The sequence below is a fragment of the Oryctolagus cuniculus genome, chromosome 3 (assembly GCF_964237555.1).
Source record: "Oryctolagus cuniculus chromosome 3, mOryCun1.1, whole genome shotgun sequence".
Lineage (NCBI taxonomy): Eukaryota > Metazoa > Chordata > Mammalia > Lagomorpha > Leporidae > Oryctolagus > Oryctolagus cuniculus.
In genome coordinates this window covers 93,797,727-93,817,429 of record NC_091434.1, presented here as the reverse complement: position 1 = coordinate 93,817,429, position 19,703 = coordinate 93,797,727, and the positions used below count along the sequence as shown (strand labels likewise).

The window sequence follows — 19,703 nt, the reverse complement described above, 5'->3', positions numbered from 1 at the left end:
GGTCTGTCTGATGTTTTGGGTTCTTTTGATGTTTTCTGCTGATTAGGTTTACATTATGTATTTTGGGGACAGATATTTGGAAGTGATGTAAATTTATTAATGCATTATTGTAGACGGCACATGATGTTGATAATGCTAACCTTGATCACTTGTTTTAGGGAGATGTCTGTCAGATTTCTGCACTGAAAAGTCACTACTTTTCCACTTCATAATTAAAGTATTTGAAAGGAAATACTTAAAGAATTTGCAGCTATTCTTTCTTCTTAAACTTTCACCAGCTGTTTTAAGTAATCATTCATGGATTATATCCACTATAGTTATTAGTCTTGTGTTATAATAATGATTTTCCATTTTCCTCAATCCTTTTACATTTATTAATTGAAATTTTTGTGTAAGATAGATTTGTATCTTTTATTTATTTGCATATTTGATAGCTTCATTGAAATATAATTGACATACAATGAACAGCACATATTTAAAAGTACATTTGGCTGTTTTTAATACATGTGAAACCATCACTACAATCAAGGTAAACATATACATAACCACAAGAGATTTCCACATATTTCTTTTTAACCCCTCACACCACTTCTGTTTCCCTTCCTGTCCCCAAGCAACTGTATTTTTTCTGTCCCTCAATATTAACTGCATTTTTTTGAATTACAAAGTACATCACTTGAACATAGACAGTTTCTATTAATTTTTTTTCTGTTGCTTTTTTAACCTTTGACTCATTTTAAATGGTTTCTATTGTTATGTCCTCAGTTTTACTAATCTTTTCTTCAGTAGTATCTAATCTGTTAATTCCATCCCGTGTATTTTTCATCTTAGGCATTATACTTTTCATCTCTGAAAGTTCAACTTGAATCTTTTTCTTAGTATCTTGCATGTGTCTGTATTTTCAAGCATACAGAATATAGTTATGATAATTACTAATGTTCTTATCTCCTAATTATGAAATCTGGGCCAGTTCTGGGTCAATCTTTTTTTTTAAGATTTTTTTTTTATTTATTTGAAAGCCAGAGTTGCAGAGAAAGAGTGAGAGAGAAAGGGAGAGGGAGAGGGAGAAGCAGAGAGAGAGAGAGATCTCCCATCCACTGGTTTACTCCCAAAATGACTGCAAAAGGCAGAGCTGGGTCAATCCAAAGTGAAGAGCCAGGAGCATCTTTCCAGTCTTCCCTGAGGGTAGCAGGGACCCAAACACGTGGGCCCATCCTCTGCTGTTTTTCCCAGACCATCACCAGGGAGCTGGACCAGAAGTGGAGCAGCCGGGACACAAACTGGTACCCATATGGAATGCCAGCACCACAGGCTTTACCCACTTTAGCTGCTACATCACAGTGCCAGCCCCAATTTCAATCATTTTTAATTGAAATTCTTATTGATTTAATTGCAGATTTGCATGCAATTGTAAGGAATACTACACAAACATCTTGGATACCTTTATGAGATATCCTCCCATTGGTAACATTTTGTAAACCTGCAGTAAAAGGGTCTCGCACTGGGGCATAGCAGGCTAAACCTCATCCTGAGGTGCCGGCATCCCATATAGACGCCGATCATGTCCCAGCTGCTCCTCTTAAAATCCAGCTCTCTGCTATGGCCTGGGAAAGCAGTAGAAGGTGGCCCAAGTGCTTAGGCCCTTGCACTCATGTGGGAGACCTGGAAGAAGTTCCTAGATCCTTACTTCAGATCAGCTCAGCTCCAGCCCTTGTGGCCATTTGGAGAGTAAACCAGTGATTGGAAGACCTCTCTCTCTGTCTCTCTCTAACTCTACATCTCAAATAAATAAATAAAATCTCTTTAAAAAAAAAAACTGTAGTAAAAGATCACAGCCAAAACATATTGATACAATATGTTCTTCTTGTTCAAATTTCTCTAATTTTACTTATATTTATTTGTGTGTGTGTTTTGTTCAGTACAGTTCTATGCCATGAGTAGGTTCATGCATCTTTTTCCATAGTCGAAGTTAAAATTAGTTGCATCACCAAAAGAATCCCTCATGGTGCCCTTCTATAAACACACTCACCTCTTTCTTGTCCCTATCCCACCCTCCATCTCTAACCATATCAATAACTAATCTGTTCTCAATTTCTGAAATGTATCATATCAAAACTATTATATAGTAAAATCACAGAGTATATAACTTCTCAGGATTGGCTTTTTTCATTCATCATTATTCCCTGATTGATTGATTGATTCTCCTTCTCAATATGTGGTATATGTTCCTACTTCTTTGCAAATGTGATTTTTTTTTTGGAACTCTATTTTTTGTTGTTTTTTTTTTTAATTCTAAACAATTGTAATTGTTTTTTTTCTTATTGAGATGTGGATATTTATGCCTTTAAATATTCTTAATCTTTATCCTGAACTGCATTTCAGTTATGAGAAAAAAATACTATTTGATCATTTCAGGTCGTGCCTCTAAGACCTGTTAGGCAGTACCAGAGCAGTGTTTTAGTCTAAGTCTACTTATTCTCCACTACTGAGTGAGACACTTCTGAGTATTCTATCCTATATCCATGTGTTAGGATGAGTATTTTATTCCTCAGGACTATGCCCTCTGACCTTTAAAGTGATCTTTCTTCAACCTGAATTACTTTCCTTACATGCATGCGCCGATCAATACTCTAATGAATACTCAAAGAGAACCCTCTGGAGATGTCTACGTTTTCTCTCTGTGTGGTTATCTCTTCTCCCACACTCTGTCCTGCAAACCTGCACTGACTTTGTCTCCCTTGATTGTTCAGATACATTTCCTCAACATAAAGGAATCTGCTGAAGTCCTACTAGGTTCCCTTTACCTGCATGCAGCCTAGAAACTCTCAAGGTAGTAAGCAAGGGGAGTTTTGGGGCTCACCTCATTTGTTAGCTCTTCCTTAGAGACCACTGCCTTTCAGTGCTTGTTAAAGAAAAAAAGAAAACTCACCATTTCACATATTTTGTCTGTCTTGTCTTTTTTTTTTTTTTTTCTTTTTTTGGTCACTTCAGGCAAGAGAGAAAATCTGGTTCATATTCTTCCATCTTGACAAGAAGCCAAAGTCCTCTGTGATTTATTCTTAATAAAATTGATTTTTATCATTTTTACATAAGATTTATTCTCTTTGATCAATACGATAGAAACAAAGTTGGGCTTTTTCTCTTATTTTCATTTTACGATTAACAGTTACTGACCAAGTAAAAGTCTTTTTCTTCTTGTTGTTTCAATTATACCCTTATGGTTTCTTTTTGTGTCTTTAGGGTTTTCTTTTTTCTTTTTATTTATTTGAACAGAAGACAGAGTTAGATGGAGAGAGTGAGAGATCTTCCATGCGTTGGTTCACCACCCAAATGTCTGCAATGGCAGGGACTGGACCAGGCTGAAGCCAGGATCCAGAAACTCCATCCTGGTCTCCCACACGGATGGCAGGGGCCCATCTTCCGCTGCCTTCCCATGCACATTTGCAGGGAACTAGATCAGAATTAGAGCAGCCAGGATTCAAACAGGCATTCATACGGGATGCCAGCATCACAGGTGGCAGCCCAACCCACTGTGCCGCAATGCCAGCCCCTAGGATTTTCTGAGTCTCATTCTGGACTTTCTACCATTTTTTTTATGTCTCTTTTCATTTTCTCTTTCTTTATCTTTTTGATCTCTCCTCTTTCTTTCCATTTAATAATTTATGAAAGCACATAATATGCCAGATATTGTGCTAAGCATCAGCAATAATGTCACAAGAAGGGTAGACAAAATCCTTGATCTTTTGGTTAAATTCTAGTGGAAGGGGCCTGCGCTGCGGCTCACTAGGCTAATCCTCCGCCTGCGGCACCGGCACCACGGGTTCTAGTCCCGGTTGGGGCGCCGGATTCTGTCCCAGTTGCCCCTCTTCCAGTCCAGCTCTCTGCTGTAGCCTGGGAGTGCAGTGGAAGATGGCCCAGGTCCTTGGGTCCTGCACCCGCATGGGAGACCAGGAGAGGTGCCTGGCTCCTGGCTTCGGATCAGCATGGTGCACCAGCCGCAGCGGCCATTGGAGGGTGAAGCAGTGGTAAAGGGGGACCTTTCTCTCTGTCGCTCGCTCTCTCTCACTGTCCACTCTGTCTGTCAAAAAAAAAAAAAATTCTAGTGGAAGGGCAATAACACATAAGATCATTTCAGTTTAGTATATGTGCTATGAAGAAAACGGCATGAATTTTAAAGAGATATTTGAGGTACTATTAGTAATGCATACCAGAACAGTCTTTAGTGTACATTAACTTATTGCTTACTATCGAGCAAGATGCTTCTCAATATTATATGCTGTATGAAGTATGAGCAAAGCAGCTGTGAGAAAAGCTGCAAGAGTATTCCAGGAACAGTGAACTCCTGCAAAAGCCCAAACTCAGGACTCAGGTGGACGTGCTCAAGGGGAGAAAGACACCATGACTGGAGGGAGAGTCATTTGTTAAGAGGAAACTAGAACAAAATGAAGTCAGAGAAGTGTTCAAACATCAAATCACCTAAGGCTAAAGGGCTGCCTCTTCACTTGTATGCCTTTCCTCTTTCTTTTGAAGCATGGCTTCTTTTACCAAGCCATTTAGAAAACTGCCTGTACAACCTCTTGAGCCAGTACAGGTATCTTTGGTTTCTTCAACATTGGGCTGAATACTTACTTTATGTTCAGAGTGTCCTTTTTTATTTCTTTCTTACTTTTCTTAACTTCGCATCCTTTTGGTCTTTGTACGACAGATGCTGGCCATATACATTTGAATATTTGAAGCATACTTTTTCAAAATCTTAAATAACTGCGTTACCATTCCCAGTGTACACTTCAGGGTATTACAATATCCAAGATAACTTGATCGTTATTCCTTTTTTGGGTACTGTTATTGGTCAAAGTTAAATGCAAAGAAGCAGTTCTAACAGATAATTCTGAGCAAGGCCTCCAAAATTGTGTCATTCTACCAGCTTTTGTAATAAAGACTTCTAGCAGATTACTTCTCTCAATCCATTCTCAACACAGCAATACGAGATACCCTTGTAAAGTACAAAAAAGGTTTGTCACTCCCCTGCTATACTCTTTTGATGGCTTTTCTGATTGCAATAAAAATAAAACTAAAAAACATGATTATGGCTGTTGAGGCCTTACATGATTCCTTCCCTGCCCATTTCTCCAACGTCATCTGGTGCCACACTCTTCCTTCAGTTTCTGGAACACATTATGCACTTGTCCAGTTCTAACCATTTTGTATGCTGCTTCCTTTGCCTAGAATACTCTTCCCCTGAATGTCTTCTCATGACCTGCTTCTTTCTAATCCATCAGGTCATTTCTCAAACTTCCCATCCATCCTACCCCTCACCCTTAATCTCTCATAGTCCATTGTACTTAATGTGACCTGTAATTCTTTTATTTTTGTATTTGTTTATTGGTTTTTTACCTGTGTCCATCACTACAGTGTAACGTGCATGAAAGAAGGATCCAGATCTCTGTTGTTTCTTACAGTTGCCCTGGTGCATGGCACTATGATATATAGTACACTGTAATGAAATATTGACATTTGAGTTTATACTTAAATTATGTATTTTTGAGTGGATGAGTGAATAAGTGTATTAGAAAGAAAATCAACTTTCTCGCTCCCTGGCCATTTTTGTGGCTACTTTTGTTTGGGGGCCATCCTGCACATAAGGCAAGAATATGGTAGCACCGGCGCCGTGGCTCAATAGGCTAATCCTCCACCTTGCGGCGCCGGCACACCGGGTTCTAGTCCCGGTTGGGGCGCCGGATTCTGTCCCGGTTGCCCCTCTTCCAGGCCAGCTCTCTGCTATGGCCAGGGAGTGCAGTGGAGGATGGCCCAGGTGCTTGGGCCCTGCACCCCATGGGAGACCAGGAAAAGCACCTGGATCCTGGCTCCTGCCATCGGATCAGCGCGGTGCGCCGGCTGCAGCGGCGGCCATTGGAGGGTGAACCAACGGCAAAGGAAGACCTTTCTCTCTCTGTCTCTCTCTCTCACTGTCCACTCTGCCTGTCAAAAAAAAAAAAAAGAATACGGTAGCAGCAAAGACAGAAATTCGGATCAACACCATGTTGATCAAAACTGGCATTTATCATTGCAGTGGCAATAATTTTGAATTGGGCACAGTGTGTGGAAAACAGTAGAGTTTGCACACTGGCTATCATTGTTCCAGATGATTCTGATATCATTTGGGAGCATGCCAGAACAGATGTTTCTTTAGTGAAACTTGCCAGAACTTGCTTAAAAAAAAAAAAAAAAAAGGAAAGGGAAAAAAAAAAAAGAAAAATATGGGCTGGCATTGTTGCATAGGTTGCATAACTGGTAAAACCACCATCTGTCATGCTGTAATCACATAGGCTCTGGTTTGAGTCCAGGCTGCTCCACTTGCAATCCAGCCCCCTGCTAATGGCCTGGGAAAATCAGTGGAATATGGCCCAAGTGTGGGTCCCTGTCACCCACATGGGAGATCTGGATGAAGCTCTTGGCTTTGACCTGGCCCAGCTCCAGCCAATGCAGCATTTTGGGGAGTGAGCCAGCAGATGGAAGACCTCTCTGTCTCTCTGTCTCCTTATCTCTTGCTGTAACTCTTTCAAGTAAATAAGTAAATAAATCTTTAATTAGGAAGGAAGGGAGGGAGGGAAGAAGGAAAATCATAAACTTAAAAGTAACTTTTCAATGAATATTTTTCTTAATAATAAAGTATTTAAAATCCATACAGAGTTCATCTAGGTGTTGTGAAATCTTCTTTATCTGAATTATTGATTCAGTTTACCCATTTGCTCTCATAAATCTGTGGCTGAAAATGTGAAGATGATTAACATGAACAGTATTGTATATCAAGCATTTTGCTAAATAAAATTTCATTTTAATTATTTATAATTTATAATTTTATAAAATTAATAAGACTTAGTTATGTGAATTTTATATATGAATTAGATTAAAGCTGCCAGGGTTTTATTAGAAAAATAGAACTTATATGGCAGTGAGATATTTGATAATACTTGATAGGAAACCAAGGTTGAAAATATGAAATAGAATGAGATTTTTATCTGTATCATTCAGCATTAGTCTCATACTAGTGTTACATCACAGCACTTACAATATCCTGACTTTTTTTCAAAAATTGTTTTGTCTATTAAGTGTTCATGTTTAAAATATACAGATTATACTGCAATTATCTATTGGAATAATCATGCTTACAATATTAGAATTACCATTGCAGACCCATCTTAGGATTTATTACTAATAAATGACATAATTATTTATTTTAAATTTGAAATTTTGAGCTTTTCAGAAGTATTTTCTTACTAATTTGCCAAATTCCTTTCATCTGCTGTTGTTTTTGCTGTGAAAATTTATTGTTATGTTTTGGCGTGCTGTGTTTAATAGATGATTTATATGTCAACATCTGTTTTCTTATTCCATTTTTTTATATCTTTCTGACAAAAATAATGAATCAATAGCTAGTAGTGCTGCTTAGCTATGAATTAGAATTAATATATATTCCCAAATGTTATGTAACCTGTCTCAGAGACATTGAGTGTGCAGGTCATTAGAGACTGATTTGTCAGTGAAGACTAGTTAGTCTGATTCTTCAGTATCTATCTTGAGAACTATAAAAATTAAAGCATTAAAATATATCCCAACTGAAGTTTAAAAACAGAAACTACAATTAAGAGTAAAGTTTTCAAATGATAACTATAGTTAGAAATAAAGAAATCTTTATCATTTTATTCTGCACCTTTGCTTCTGTATCGAGTTGCCATGGAAATTTTTTCATTAGCATTAGATTGACTTGCCCAGAGATAAAATTGCTTGCATCATTTCATCTTCTAATGTTCCTAAAGCCTCCTAAGTCAACTTTATAGTGTTTTAACCTCCAAGTCATTCCAGATTCCCAAGAGTTCCTGCCATGCTGAGTGTTCTTGAAACTGAAATATAACACATTGATGTGTTCAATGTTAGTATCAAGGTCACTGTCATGTTTTCATTCTATAATGGTGCAAAAAAATTTTTAAATAATGCATCAAGGAAAAACTTTGAATTATAAGCTTAAGAATTCCAAGGACATTTACATAATAAAAATAAAGGCACAAAGTCAAATACTTTCATAATGACTTCTATTTAATGTTCTAGGCCCTTTTGCTATGAAACATCCAAGCCCATGATAATGAACATAGAAAACAGTTTTCAATTTGAGTAATTGGCTTCAGATACCTTTCTGTTTTATGTTAAAATCTATATTTGAGAGTAAATAATCAACTTGTGTAGATTGATAAAATAAGCTTAATTTTGTTCTTTCTAAGTGTTAGGATTGCTTCATGCCACTTAAGCGAATCTTCCATATGATTTCTAAAGTTATTCCACATTTTTAAAAGGAAGATACCATGTACCCTTTTTTTTTGAGCACTTAGACATGTACTAGATATTCAATATATGTTTTTGAATATGTAATTTTAGTGTCTAAAGATTAAGACACAAATAATAAAATTTAGATGAATTTGTATTTTTCACAATGATAAGTCAAATGTGTCAATTTTCATAATCCTCTGAGTGCATACTTGATTATTTCTCCAGACATGATGAAGAAGACAGATTATTGTTTCAAAAGATAGGCACACCTTAAATTCATATAGATAAGATATATTACTTTCCCAGAAGATAAGACAGTTGGTCCTTCTGCCAGTATTCTATAACACTGTTTTCCTATACCTTTGACAAAACTTTAATTTAGCAATCTTTTTCAAATTTGTACAAATCTTGTCAGTGAAAAGCAGTATTCCTAGGGCCAGCATTTGGCGTAGCAGTTAAGAAGCTGCTTGGGATGCCCATATCCCATACCAGAATGTCTGGGTTCAACTCCAGGTGCTTCTATCTTATGTGCACCCAGGGAGGCAGCAGATGATGGGTCAAGTACTTGGGTTCCTGCTACTCACTGAGTTCCAGGCTCCTGACTTTAGTCTGGCCCAGCCCTAGTTGTTGGGGGCATTTGGGAAGTAAACCAGTAGGCAGATCTCCCTTCTATCTCTTTCTCTGCCTTTCAAATAAATATAAATAAATAATTTTTAAGATCTAGAATTCTTTATGGCTTTATTTCATATTTTGATTACTATAAGATTGTAAGATTGAATATCATTTCTTATGCTTACTGGCATTTTTGTATGTCCTCTTCTCTGTCCATTTTTCTTTTGGGTTCTTTTGTCTTGTTCTGAATTGATTCATAGGTTTTTTTTTTTTAATTCATTTATTTGAAAATCAGAGTTACAAAAAGCAAGGTAGAGACAGAGAAAGAGTGAAATCTTCCGTCCACTGGTTCACTCCCCAGATGGCTACAATGGCCAGAGTTGAGCCAGGCCGAAGCCAGGAATGAGGAGCTTCACTGAGTCTCTTACATGGGCAACAGGGTCCCAAACACTTGGGCCATCTTCCCCTACCTTCCCAGGCCACCAGCAAGGAACTGGATAGAAAGTGGAGCAGCCAGGATACAAACCAGTACCCATGTTGGGTGCCAGTGTCACAGGTGATAGTGTTACCTGCTACTATCACAACACTAGCTGTGGATTCAGAGGTACTTTTTATACATTCCACATGTTAACACTTTCACTTTTATATACATTGCAGGCTATCATCTGACTTTCAAGGTTTTGTTAGTGGTTCCTTTACTGAATAGAAGCTTTAAATTTTTATGTAGTCAACTTTGCGAATTTTGTTCATTGTGGTATTTGCTTTTCATATCTCTTTTAGAAGGCCATCATAAATATGTCAGAAGTAAACATATTCTTTTGTGTTTTCTTAATATATTATATTTTTGTTTGGTTTAGTTTTTGGTTTTGATTTAAGTTGTGAATCAGCTGGGACGTGTTTTGTAAACTATATGTTATGGAAGTAACTCTGTTTCTTCCAGTTGCTGTAATGCCATATATTGAATTGGACATCCTTTTCCCACTGATTTAAAATACTACCACTATCATGAAGTAAATTTGCATTTATATGGGTTTATTTTTTGACCACTCTCTTCCATGAAACTGCTTGCCTATTCCTGCAGCAGTACTTTTTAACATACTATAATATTGGATAAAGCAATTTCCCCTTCTTGTTTTATAAGTTAGTATTATATCCAGCCACCATCTAGCTAGCTTTCTCAGTGGTTCTAATTTTTCAGTTTGAATTTTCTAAGTAAATGATCATACTGACTGATAGTTTTATCTCTTTATGTCTATTAACCATGTCTCCTATAAGAGTTATTTGTCTTTCTAAATATTCAAAAACAATCTAATCCAATTCTACAGAAACACCTGGGAGGTGACCCATTTCTTTGAACTTTTCAAAGATTTTATCTGTTCCTACTCATCTCCCACCCAATTCAGTCCTTCTCCATTCATTTAAGATGAATTTGAGCTGTTTTTCCAAATGTCTATAGCTCCCTTACTGTTTTCTAGGTCTCTCATGTGAGTGCAGGGGCCCAAGCATTCCAAGTAGGGGCCCTGCTTTCCCAGGTCATAGCAGAGAGCTGGTTCGGAAGAGGAGTAGCCAGGACTAGAACCGCTTCCACAAGCAGAAGATTAACCTACTGCACCACGGCACCGGCCCAACATTTAATCATTTTTGTGTGTTATGTTTTTCATTGGTCTATGATTATATCTACAACATCTTAACTACTTCAGGTCACATTATTTTTTCTGCCTCTTTATACTCACTGTTCCTTTCCTTCCTCCCCTTATACCACTACTGCATATTTTTTAACTTCTTACATGCATTTATTTATTGTTAGATTCTATTTTTCATATCTTCAATAACAAAGTTATTGTATCTCAAAATCACTGCCCGTTTGTCTTTGCTCACCCAGCTTGCAAACCCTAGCCTTCATTTGTTTTTGTTTTTGTTTTTTGTTTTTGTTTTTTTCTTACAGTCTGAGAACTTTTTATTTTGAAATCATTTCAATAGTGCAGAGGACTCAATTCACACAAATTCAGCAGTAGTTAACATTCCATCACCCTACCTTTCTTCCCCTCTCTGCGTATTTGTGTATATGTTTAGAACATTTTAATATTAGGTTGCAAGCATCACATGATCTATTTTATTTTTTGCTTTTTCCATGCCTATACTCAATAAGCCAGAAGGTCCAACTCTATCCATAGTGTTGTCTGATAAGTCATGTTCTACAAGATAAGGTTACACTTGGCATTCTGCCATAATTTAAAATCACTGACATCAAATTGGCTTTCAATATTGCTAGCATATGAATATTTTCCAAATTTGCAAACACATGAGTATTAGTCAATATCATTTTCTTATCATGTTCTATTTTTATGAGAATTTGATCAAATAATATATCTTAAGTGATTTCAGTTGTTTGGAGTCATTAGACTTTCGTTTATAGCCAAGCAATTTGACTGATTTATTTACTTATTTGCCATTAATTTATTTAGTGCTTACTTCAGGCCAGGCACTGAGCACTTCATAAATCTTTATGTATTCAATTCTCTCAACAACACCGTATGGTGGGTACTATTATTATATTCATTTTGGAGATAAACAAACTGAGGGATAGTGAAGTAGCATGTCCTAAGTCACACACCAGATACCAGAGTTAATGTTTTTTCTTTTAATTTTTATTTACTTATTTAGTTTACTTGAAAAAACAGAGAGAGCAAGAGCGAGAGAGAGAGAGAGGCAGGTTTACTGAGATTTCCATCTGCTGGTTAACTCCCTAGATGCCCACAACAGCCGTAGCTGGGCCAACCTTATAGTAAGACCTAGAAATCAGTCTAGGTCTCCCACCTGGGTAGCCGGGTCTCTAGAACTTGAGCCATCACCTGCTGCCTCCCATAGTGTGTGTTAGCAGGAAGCTGGAATTAGGAGCAGAGCTGGAACTCAAACCCAGGCATTCCAATATGGGATGCAGACAGCTAAGCTGATACACTCAATACCTACCCTAGAGAGGTAGAATTTTAATCCCAGTAGTGTGGATCTAGAATGCATTCTCTTAACCAATATATTATGTTAATTTTCCCAATTTCATGCTACTTTTTAAAAATGTGTGTCTGTAATTCTTATAGATTTATGTAATTACCTGTAAATTTCCCATAGATTGTGTTAATTGTATATTTCAGATCTTGTACATATTTATTAATTCTAGCTCGGTTGACTTATCCATTTCTCAGAAATGTTTTTTGACTTTTTTTAAAGATTTTTTTTACTTATTTATGAAAGGTAGAGTTACAGAGAGAAAGAAACACACAGAAAAATATCTTCTATCTGCTGGTTCACTTCCCAAATGGCAGCAATGGTCAGAACTGGGCTAATCCAAAGCCAGGAACCAAGAGCTTCTTCCATATCTCCCACATGGGTGCAGGGGTCCAAGTACTTGGGCCATCTTCTACTGCTTTCCTAGGCCATCACAGAGAGCTGGATCAGAAGAGGAGCAGCCAGGACACGAACCAGCACCCATATGGGATGCCAGCATTGCAGGCAAAGGCTTATTAGCTCACTATTCCACAGCACTGGCCCCAACATATTTTCAAATAGAGATTGATCAGTTTTTCATTGTAATTCTCCCATTTTTATTTTATGGACATTTTAACATATCTGTTCTTAGTTATTATTTCTCTCTAATAGATCATCTATCTAACAGAGAAAAACTTTTTATAACTATTTTTTAAATAATCAGATAATGAAATGAACATAAACCTTAGATTCCAAATTACATCATCATTCCACCATGAAATTCACTCTTAGTCACCAACAAAAGAGAAGGACTCTTACACAACACAATTTGAACCTGTAGTTATTTTATTGACTAAAACAGTCAGCTGGGACACGGGAGCCTTCTTCAGAAGAGTGCTATAGATAGCTAAGTGCTATGGATAGCTAAGATAGCTCCAGCTGGCTCTTTTATTATTTAGTGTAGGGTTCAGCTAGTAACATAACAATAAGCAATGTATAGCTGTACTAATCATTGTAAAAAAAATTACAAGCAGGCACAAGCAAGAGGAGATATAAGCATCACATTACATATTTATGGTGGGAAGCAAAAATTCATGTTGCTCCTGGTGATCATGTTCTTGGCTCATTTTCTAGGCTCTTGAAGTATGATAAGGAGTTTTCCTTAAAGTAATACCCAATAATAACCCAATAGCCTTCTGCTTACTATAGCCACCATGTTCCATTTAGGAAGGTGTGCCTTCACAAGGCCTCCTTAGGCTGAAGCAGGACCACAGTCATGTCCAATATTCAGGAGGTGGTGGCCTCACTGTAGACACTTAGACAGTATCCTCTAACTTTCATCAACTGGTTCATTCCCCAAATGGCTGCAATGGCCCGTGCTGGGCCAGGCCAAAGCAATGAGCCAGGAGCTTCTTCCAGGTCTCCTGCATGGGTGCAAGGGCCCAAGGACTTGGGCCATCATCCACTGCTTTCCCAGGCACATTAGCAGGGAGATGGATCAAAAGCAGAGCAGTTGGGACTCAGACTGGCACCCATATGGGATGCCAGTATTGCAGACAGCGGCTTAACCTACTGCACCACAGCACTGGCCCCACATTGAACTTTCTTTAGTTTATGATATTTTAAATATACGTTCAGTCAACAGTCTTGTTAGATCAAGGCCTTTCCTTATGCTTTACTGATTGAAGTACAGCATTGTCTTTTCACCAAAAGTATAGCATCAAATGTTTCCTTTTATTTATTTTCTTTACTTTGGAGGAAAATAAGAACTCAAAGGTAACTTGCAAATTTGTCTGAATGCAGAATTATTCAAGATTTTTAGCCCCTCCCCCATTCTCATTTCTCATCTCATTCAACCTTATTTTTTAATAATTTGAAAATTTTAACTGACCAATATAATTTATATATGTGTATGTGATGTTTTGACACATGATACATTGCATAATGTCCAATCAGAATAAAGATCTCTGTCTTCTCAACTATTTAACATTTCTTTATGTTGAAAACATTCAAAATCCTTTCTTCTAGTTGTTGATACTTTTGTTTACAGAACTATACAGTGTATGATTATCACTTAAAGTCACGCTACAGAGCAATAAGAGCCTAGTGTTACAAGTCTGCTTTCACCATAATTTGCATGGAAACAATCATTTACTTTTTGTACTTATGTTTTATGCATTTACAAAATACTTTATTAAATTTTAGAACACCAAATGTTATGACTCAGACAGCTTTGGAAACAGTATAGCTGATACTGAAAATCCTACAGCTGGTTAGACCAGAGGTAAACTTACTGTTTCAAAAAGGAAATGCAGGATTTTTTTTAAGGTTTATATATTTGAAAGGCAATATATTTATTTGACAGAGAGAGAAACAGGTAGACAGAAGGAAAGAGGGAGAGATATTCCATCCACTGGTTCACTCCCCAAATGGAGCAACAGCCAGGGCTGGGCCAGGCCAACACCAGAAACCAGGAACCCCAGCCTAGTTTTCCATGTGTGGGTGACAGGGACCCAAGTACTTGAACCATCTTCCACAGCTTTCTCGGGCACATTGGCAGGGGGCTGTATCAGAAATAGAGCAGCTAGGACTCCAATATGGCTGCACCACAATGCCAACCCTTTGATCAAGTCAGTTAATATTTAAGTGAGGCTTAAGGGAATTTCTTTGAGAGTTCATATCAGAATATGCTATTCAAGTAAATAAAAGTAAAAATCCTAAGTTATTTTTATATCCCACAAATGTAATTATCTGCAAGTAACTACATATGAGTGAAATTGCAATTATAAGATACCTATAAGGCCGGCGCCGCGGCTCACTAGGCTAATCCTCCGCCTTGCGGCGCCGGCACACTGGGTTCTAGTCCCGGTCAGGGCGCCGGATTCTGTCCCGGTTGCCCCTCTTCCAGGCCAGCTCTCTGCTGTGGCCAGGGAGTGCAGTGGAGGATGGCCCAAGTGCTTGGGCCCTGCACCCCATGGGAGACCAAGATAAGTACCTGGCTCCTGCCATCAGATGAGCGCGGTTCGCCGGCCGCAGCACGCTGGCCGCAGCGGCCATTAGAGGGTGAACCAACAAAGGAAGACCTTTCTCTCTGTCTCTCTCTCTCTCACTGTCCACTCTGCCTGTCCAAAAAAAAAAAAAAAAAAAAAAAAAAAAAAAAAAAAAAGATACCTATAGCAAGCAATATTTATGTCAGAGATGTCATGAATCCATGATACCAAAGCAATTTTTAGGCTTGTGCACCTGAGCTCATCCTGTACCAGAGAGATGGGATTTTTTTTAACTATAAAAATAATTTTTTTAGCAGTAGACATGCTAGAAAAGTTTCTAAAAACAAAATTTTTAAAAGCTGTATTGCTTGATATTCTTGTATTGGTTCTTTTTTTTTTTTTAAAGATTTATTTGTTTGTTTGAAAGAGTTACTTAGAGAGGGAGAGAGAGAATGGGGTATCTTCCATCTGCTGGTTCATTCCTATTTGGCCACAACAGCCAGGGATGGGACATGCCAAAGACAAGAGCCAGGAGCTTTTTCCAGGTCTCCCATGTGGGTGGCAGGAGCCCAAGCACTCTTCCACTACTTTTTCCAGGCCATTAGCAGAGACCTGGATCAGAAGAGGAGCAGTCAGGACAGGAACCAGTGTCCATGTGATATGCCAGCGTTGCAGATGGCAGCTTTACCTACTCCACCACAACGCCGGCCCCAAGCTCTCTAATTCTTTGTGATTAGGTTCTTCCCTGCCGCATGTACATCTTTTTTTTTTTTTTTTTTAAGATTTATTTATTTATTTGAAAGTCAGAGTTACACACAGAGAAGGAGAGGGAGAGAGAGAGGTCTTCCATCTGCTGGTTCACTACCCAATTGGCCCCAACGGCCGGAGCTGCACTGATCCGAAGCCAGGAGCCAGGAGATTCTTCCAGGTCTCCCATGCGGGTGCAGAGGCCCAAGGACTTGGACCATCTTCCACTGCTTTCCCAGGCCATAGCAGGGAACTAGATCCAGAAGTGGAGCAGCTGAGACTCCAACCAGCACCCAGATAGGATGCCGGCACTGCAGGCAGCAGCTTTACCCGCTATGCCACAGCGCCGGCCCCTCCAGGTACATCTTAATATTAATAAATATGTACAAGATTGAACTTTTATAAAGTCTTGCTTTTCTAGCTTATATAGAAATGATAGAATTAGAAGAACCTGAAAGAACATTCATTTTATAGGAGTTTCCTCAAGGTTTTCCAAGTGTTGGACACAACATTTAACTTTTTGAAATATATTACTTGAGAGATCATAAAACCTTTTGGTAGTTTATTGTCTTATTTGTTTGTTTGAAAGATAGGGAAGTATAAAATGTGGGACTGTAATAAAACTCTTTTGGTAGTTCACATTTTTATGCACTACTGACTGAAAGCTCTCCTACTAATTTGCATGTACTGATTTGGACTCTGCCATCCACAGGAGACCTGGATTGATTCCCAGCTCCTGGTTTGGTTTAACCCAGCCACACTTCTTATGATCTTTCGGGGAGTGCTCTAGCAGAGGTGAGATCTGTCTTCATTCCTCTCTTTCTGTCTGTCTGTCTCTCTGCCTTTCAAATAAAGGAACAGTTAATTAATTGATTAAATTATTAGAAAAATAACACAAATATAGTTTAAAAAGAAAAAAGTGGGAAGAAATCTTCCTATGCCCATAGAACAGCACATAAATAGGCATAGAGTTGTGAGCAGATCACACATTTCCAGGAGAGTTAAATGCAGAGAATACCCTGGTGTTTTAGGAGGAATGATGAATAGGCAGTTTTAGGCTTTGAATGATTGAAGAATGGAAGTAATGAAATGTGAAGACTTCTTATTTTATGCTGTAGGTATTCCTTTTTTATTTTAATTCTATGCCTAAGTGTTAAGTTTGTTTGGAAATACAGGCCCACATTTTATACTTCCCTATCTTGTGGTAACTACCACTCAATGCTAAGCATGGCAAGGGCTTAGTATATGCTTACTGGTGAATTGTGATGCATCATTCACTCAACAAATATTTTTGGATCCAGCATTTGTAAGGTTCTGTACTTCATCTTTTGGGAAATAAAAATAAGATGTGATGCAAAGCCTACAAGAGGCTATTGAATCCAAAGCAAAAATAGCAGGAATTTTTGTCTGTTATGATGGCTTCTAAACCCCATGTGCTCATGGAGCTTGCATCCTTGTCAGAGGAGACAGATAATTATAGGATAAATAGTAAACTGTATCAGTTATGATAGATAATGATAAATACTACAGTAGAAAAAATACAAGGGGACAAATTATCAGAAAGGAAAATAGAAGGTAAAGTTCTATAATTTTTCTTACATCAGTTTCTTCAACTCTAGGATAGAAAAAATGAAAGGACGTGACTTGCAGGGTTGTGATGATGCTGAAATGAGTATATCCATGTCTACATAAACTGCTCAGTATAGTTCAGAGAAGATGACAAGAGAAATGTTAGCTAACATTGTTTATACATTTGGCTGAAATCACTTTGGCACTATAGTCATCTTTTCCTCACTGATGGACTTCTTTCATTAAAGGATGTACTTTCGAACGATTTTAAACTGCTTTATATAAGGGTGATACTCCTTCACCCATATCTGTTCATTTTGGCTCCTGCTTCTTAGCACTCAATCTAATATTCCTTTCTTATTGAAGTGAATCATCATTCTTTGATTCCTTTTCTAGAAAACAGTATTTGCTTATCTAGATGTCAGCTCATCATTTTCTATTTCAGGCATGAGGCCGGCACCTATGTCTTCCTGTGGAAAATATTCATTAATGCTTCATCAGTTATCACATATCAAGGTTAAAGGGTCAGAGAAAAGAAGCCTTTATGTTTGCTTACCAACTAAAAATGATGGCAATTTTGAAAATGTTATTAACAGACAGAAATGTAAAATCTCTGATTTTAATCTTTTGGAACTAAGACTGTTTGCAAGGGTTAGGTGATGTGTCAGCCCTCCTAGTAACTACTCTTTATATTACCCTTGTTAGCTATTTACATCCCTAGGTATATTAGATTATTTCAAAAAGTCTGTGGACAAATGGAATTAAAATTGCACATTTGCCATGAAATTTTTCAAGACTGACACCCCTCACCTTAAAAACTAGATTAACTGTGTCTTTGTGCTCACTTAGCATTTTATACATGGTCCTTTCGTAGCCAGTTCCATTCGATGTTATAATTATGTTTCCCATCCTGCATTTCTCTGATAATAAATTTCCTTGAGATGGGAGCTGTGTTTTTTTTCAAGTTTGGTGCCCCAGTATCTGTCATAGTGCCTCACACATAGCTAGTTCCCAATAAATACTCAACACATTAAATACAATTCCTGGGGTAGCTTTAGTATGAGAATTATAGAAATGTACTCATTTAATCTTGCTGATGCTTCCCTTAGCTGCTCCTTTGTCTCTCTTGGCTGCTTTCTGAAGGCATCACTGCTCAAGCATGGTGCCACATCCCATCATGCACATTTACCTGTCCTGCTCCAGCCCCAAATCATTCCTGATAGTCTCATAATAATGTAGTCAGCGGAAGGTAGCCCCAGAAACAGAACAAAACCTTGGACACTAGGTTCTCTATCAGGAAAGACCTAGGAGATGAAGGAGTACTCCGTGGAGAAACTATGATATAGAATATGTGGCCCCTAAATCCTCCAAGTTAAAAGCTTGACTTTGCTAGTGCTCTCTAGAGTGGGGGACCTTTGAAGCCTAACACAGACCCTCTATCCTTAAAAAGATAATTTATATACCAGATGATCTATGTATTTATTTTTGTGTATTTGTTTTCAGTAGCTCAAAGACTTGTACCTGCTCTCCAGGTTACCAACCTAATAATATCAGAATATCTATCCATAAAATCCATCAAATAATCAGAAGAGTGTTCAGTAGCCATGGAAACAGTAAAATGAATTTGACTGTCTGATTAATTTGCCCAGGCTGAGTAGCAGCATTCTAACATAACTGAGAGCAGCAGTACCTCCCTGAAGACCAGAAGATGGAGTAAGGGGTTATAAGGTCTCGGGTACACCTTTCAAAGACCTTCAGAAATATTTTTCTTATTTGCTACAAGAAAATAATTTAAATCCAGGGGGAAAAAATCAGTGGCATTGTTCATATCTTTTTTTTTAATTGTTCATATCTTAATAATAAGTAATAGTACAATTTGTTTTCATAATTCCTTCATTGCAAGATGAATTATGATAATGGTAATGTGATATTGCCAATGATGGTGCTAAGAAAGGAAGACTGTTGAACTCCAGTGAGACTTCTGTGTACCCCTTTATCTCTTATAACTCAGGAATCACTGAACTGTGGGTCAGTTCAATTTTACTGAGATAGTCACCTGTGTGCTTGTGGTTTTAGCTGGCTTATGTCACTCTTACATATACTAGTAATGTGTGGTGGTCTAATGAGAGTTCATCCTCCACATTTTGGAAGAAACTGTGAAGTAGAGGTTAAATGGTCATTTTTTTTAAATGGGTTGTACCTCTTGCCAAGGGCTACAACAAGTCCTTCAACCCTTATCTGAAGGTCCTTTCTGTTCCAGAAGTTGGAAACCCAAATGCCTACAGAGGCCAGGCTGATGGGAATGAAGCAGGAAGCCACTGCAGTGACCTGGAGAGCCAAGTCCTTTCTGGAGGAGCAGCCACTGCTCTATTCCAGATAATTGTTGCAAGGCAGGAATGTTGACCTAGTGTTTCCACATTGTCCAGTTTCTCAGGTAAAGCAGGAAATGCAAATTTTCATGTGAAATCTTTCGATGTAAAT

At 37.9% G+C, this 19,703-nt stretch overlaps 1 protein-coding gene across 14 annotated transcripts in view; it reads left to right on the top strand.

The window, feature by feature from the left end:
• The window catches only part of MBD5 (methyl-CpG binding domain protein 5), a 494,793-nt gene that overhangs the window by 394,632 nt on the left and 80,458 nt on the right, over positions 1-19,703 (top strand). For 12 of the 14 annotated variants that reach the window (XM_070070952.1, XM_070070949.1, XM_017342834.3 and 9 more), the window contains one exon: positions 19,483-19,656. The exons of 1 other annotated variant lie outside the window; for it this stretch is intronic. The gene's annotated coding sequence lies outside the window, so the exon portion shown is untranslated. Of the gene's footprint in view, positions 1-16,365; positions 16,449-19,482; positions 19,657-19,703 lie in introns of all 14 variants that reach the window. One more of the 14 variants, XM_017342829.3, reaches the window with a different exon arrangement.